The sequence below is a fragment of the Amblyraja radiata genome, chromosome 1 (assembly GCF_010909765.2).
Source record: "Amblyraja radiata isolate CabotCenter1 chromosome 1, sAmbRad1.1.pri, whole genome shotgun sequence".
NCBI classification, from domain to species: Eukaryota; Metazoa; Chordata; class Chondrichthyes; order Rajiformes; family Rajidae; genus Amblyraja; species Amblyraja radiata.
The window spans coordinates 185,034,300-185,038,702 of record NC_045956.1 but is presented as its reverse complement, the minus strand read 5'-3'; positions in this window follow the sequence as shown (position 1 = coordinate 185,038,702).

Below are 4,403 nucleotides of genomic sequence, written 5' to 3'. Positions count from 1 at the left end.
GTTTGAGGTAAAACTGAATCACACACACACACAGCAAAAAAAAAAATGTTCTTAACTGAACGAATGCATATTTTCCCCACAAAGAAAGGCTTTGTGTGGATTCAGTTCCAGATGTGACTGGAATTGGTATCCAGGGGGTTGCAGAGAGAGGTTGGACAGAAGCCAAGAGACTTTTGATCTCTGCCTACCCCACTGGTCTGACCCTAATTGCTCAGGGAATGTTCACTCACCTGATGTTTTAGTTTAGTTTAGTTAAGAGATACAGCCCGGAAACAGGCCCTTCGGCCCACCGGGCCCGTGCTGACCAGCGATCCCCGCACATTCACACTACCCCACACACACACACACACTAGGGGACAATTTACATTTACACCAAGCCAATTAACGGTTTCGGCCAGAAACGTCGCCTATTTCCTTCGCTCCATAGATGCTGCTGCACCCGCTGAGTTTCTCCAGCATTTTTGTCTACCTTCGATTTTCCAGCATCTGCAGTTCCTTCTCAAACAATTAACCTTGTTTACGGGTGGCACGGTGGCGCAGCGGTAGAGTTGCTGCCTCACGGCGCCAGAGACCCGGGTTCGATCCTGACTACGGGCGCTGTCTGTACGGAGTTTGTCTGTTCTCTCCCCGTGACCTGGGTGGGTTTTCTCCGAGATCTACGCTTTCCTCCCACACTCCAAAGACGAACAGGTTTAATAATAATAATAATAAATTATTTATTGGGCGCCTTTCAGACATCACAAGGACACCTTACAGAGATTAACAGGAATATAAACATATAATCAGAATAAAATAAATAATAAAGACATCTCAGAAACACAAATTAAAAACAGAATTCGATCCAAAAACAGAAAATCAAAAACACAATGTGAAGAGAGAGCAGCGGCAGCTAAAGCGTGCCAGCGTCCACTCTCCCTTCCGACAGCCATCTTGGGCACAGACTGACAGGATTACTTACAGACAGAAAAAATCATCCCCCCACAATGGATACCACTGTGGGGGAAGGCACAATGTCCAGTCCCCATCCCCAAGTTCTCCCAAAGTCAGGCCTATTGAGGCCTCCGCTAATGCCTCTACGGAGGCCCGATGTTCCTGGCCGTTCTCACCGGGTGGTGTTGCCCCGGCGTCGGGAGAATCCTCTCAGCGGCTGGGCCGCCTGGAACGGCCGCTTCCTAGCTGGAGACCACGAGCTTCCGAAGCCGACAAGGCCGCGCCGGTTTGGAGCTCCCAGGCTCCCGATGTTGAAGTCGGCGCCGCCCGCTCCGCTCCACAGACCCGCAGCCCGGAGGTGTTGAACTCGGCGGTCACAGCTCACCGGAGCTCCAGCGCGTCGATCCAGCGCGGCGACCCAGGCAAGGCATCGCCCGCTTCGCTCCGCGACAGCGCTCCAGCGCTGTGCCGACACCGAAGCCGAGGTGCTGGGCGGTCCCCGCCAGGAAACGGCGCTCCACGCCCGCTGGTAGGCCACGAGGACGGGTCGACGGGGCAGCCCGGAGAAAAAGCTGCCTCACCGACCAGGTAGGGACCTAGAAATAAAATTGCCCCCTACCCCCCACATTAAAAAGTCAATTTCTCCAACGGACGAAACACAGAACTTACTAAAAAGTTTAAAAAAGCAAATTAAACGGTTTGCAGGAATTCTCTGCCTCAGAGGGCGGTGGAGGCAGGTTCTCTGGATACTTTCAAGAGAGAGCTAGATAGGGCTCTTAAAGATAGCGGAGTCGGGGGATATGGGGAGAAGGCAGGAACGGGGTACTGATTGGGGATGATCAGCCATGATCACATTGAATGGCGGTGCCGGCTCGAAGGGCCGAATGGCCTCCTCCTGCAATCAATCAAGGACTTTATTGTCATTCAAAAATACACCAACAAATGCAAATCTGAAAGAGATTTAGTTGCATCTGGCTCCCCGTGCAACATAAAACAACAAAAGGATAAAATAGATAAAATAGAGAAAATAGATAATAGTGGCGGCACATTACATGGAATTCAAGAGTCGGATGGCTCGGGGGAAGAAGCTGTTGCAAAACCTGGCCGTTCTGCTCCTTATGCCCCTGTCCCACTTAGGAAACCTGGACGGAAACCTCTGAAGACTTTGCGCCCCACCCAAGGTTTCCGTGCGGTTCCCGGAGGTTGCCGGAGGTTGCAGGTGGTTGCCGGAGGTTGCAGGTAGTGGAAGCAGGTAGGGAGACTGACAAAAACCTCCGGGAACCTCACGGAAACCTTGGGTGGGGCGCAAAGTCTCCAGAGGTTTCCGTTCAGGTTTCCTAAGTGGGACAGGGGCATTATTCTACGATACATTTTGCCCGAGGGCAGCAGAGTGAACAGTTCATGATGGAGATGTGTGGGGTCTTTTATAACCATATAACCATATAACAATTACAGCACGGAAACAGGCCATCTCGGCCCTACAAGTCCGTGCCGAACAACTTTTTTCCCTTAGTCCCACCTGCCTGCACTCATACCATAACCCTCCATTCCCTTCTCATCCATATGCCTATCCAATTTATTTTTAAATGATACCAACGAACCTGCCTCCACCACTTCCACTGGAAGCTCATTCCACACAGCTACCACTCTCTGTAAAGAAGTTCCCCCTCATGTTACCCCTAAACTTCTGTCCCTTAATATAATGCATCTATTGTTTATTCTTAGTGTACGGGGATCGGCGGAGGGTGCGGACTGGGTGGGCTGAAGGGCCTGTTTCCCCGCTGTATGTCTAAACTAAACCAATTAACTAATCATTGCCATGGGTACAGGATCCCAACGCCAGAGGAGTTTTTCTCCTGGGCTCCATTTATTCCTCAGTCAAGCCGCCTCTGGTCGAAATCAGAAGACTTCGGAGTCTGGAGTTCATTACAGTTCCGTTTTGTTACGTTTTTGGTCACCTGTACCGAAATGAAGTACAATAAAAAGCTTTTTTGTTGCGTGGTATCCAGTCAGCAGAAATGCTACACATGAAAACAATAAAGCCCGTCCACAGTGTATAGATACAGGATATGGGAATAGCGTCTAATGCAGGATGAAGTCCGATTAAAGATAGTCCGAGTGTCTCCAATGAGGTAGATGGTAGGTCAGGACCGCTCTCTAGTTGGTGGTGGGACGCTTCAGTAGACAATAGACAATAGACAATAGGTGCAGGAGTAGGCCATTCGGCCCTTCAAGCCAGCACCGCCATTCAATATGATCATGGCTGATCATCCCCAATCAGTACCCCGTTCCTGCCTTCTCCCCATATCCCCTGACTCCGCTATCTTTAAGAGCCCTATCTAGCTCTCTCTTGAAAGCATCCAGAGAACCTGCCTCCACCGCCCTCTGAGGCAGAGAATTCCACAGACTCACCACTCTCTGTGAGAAAAAGTGTTTCCTCGTCTCCGTTCTAAATGGCTTACTCCTTATTCTTAAACTGTGGCCCCTGGTTCTGGACTCCCCCAACATCGGGAACATGTTTCCTGCCTCTAGCGTGTCCAAGTCCTTAACAATCTTATATGTTTCAATGAGATCTCCTCTCATCCTTCTAAACTCCAGAGTGTACAAGCCCAGCTGCTCCATTCTCTCAGCATAGCGTTTAGTGCAGGAATAGCATTTAGTGCAAGATGAAGTCCGATTAAAATAGTCCGAGCGTCTCCAATGAGGTTGATGGTACGTCAGGAATGCTCTCTGGTTGTGGTAGGATGGTTCAGTTGCCTGATAACAGCTGGGAAGAAACTGTCCCTGAATCTGGAGGTGTGTGTTTTCACACTTCTGTACCTCTTGCCTGATGGGAGAGGGGAGAAGAGGGAGTGGTCGGGGGTGCGACTGGTCCTTGATGATGCTGCTGGCCTTGCCGAGGCAGCGTGAGGTGTAGATGGAGTCAATGGAAGGGAGGTTATACAATTCTTTGTGCAAGTTTGCAGAGCTTAAAGTAACCGATGTGTAACCCTGTCCAGTTGCATTGTCGACAACTAACAAGTGCTCACGCTTCACTCACGGTGGGGCGGCACGGTGGCGCAGCAGGTAGAGCTGCTGCCTTGCAGCGCCAGAGACCCCGGTTCGATCTTGACCTCGGGTGCTTCCTGGGTGGAGTTTGCATGTTCTCCCTGTGACCAGGTGGGTTTCAATCGGGTGCTCTGGTTTCCTCCAATATTCTAAAGACGTACAGGTGTGGAGGAGAGGATGCAAAATTGTTACTATTGAGGGAGTGCAGCGTAGGTTTACAAGGTTAATTCCCGGGATGGTGGGACTGTCATATGCTGAGAGAATGGAGCAGCTGAGCTTGTACACTCTGGAGTTTAGAAGGATGAGAGGGAATCTCATTGAAACATACAAGATTGTTAAGGGTTTGGACACGCTAGAGGCAGGAAACATGTTCCCGATGTTGGGGGAGTCCAGAACCAGGGGCCACAGTTTAAGAATAAGGAGTA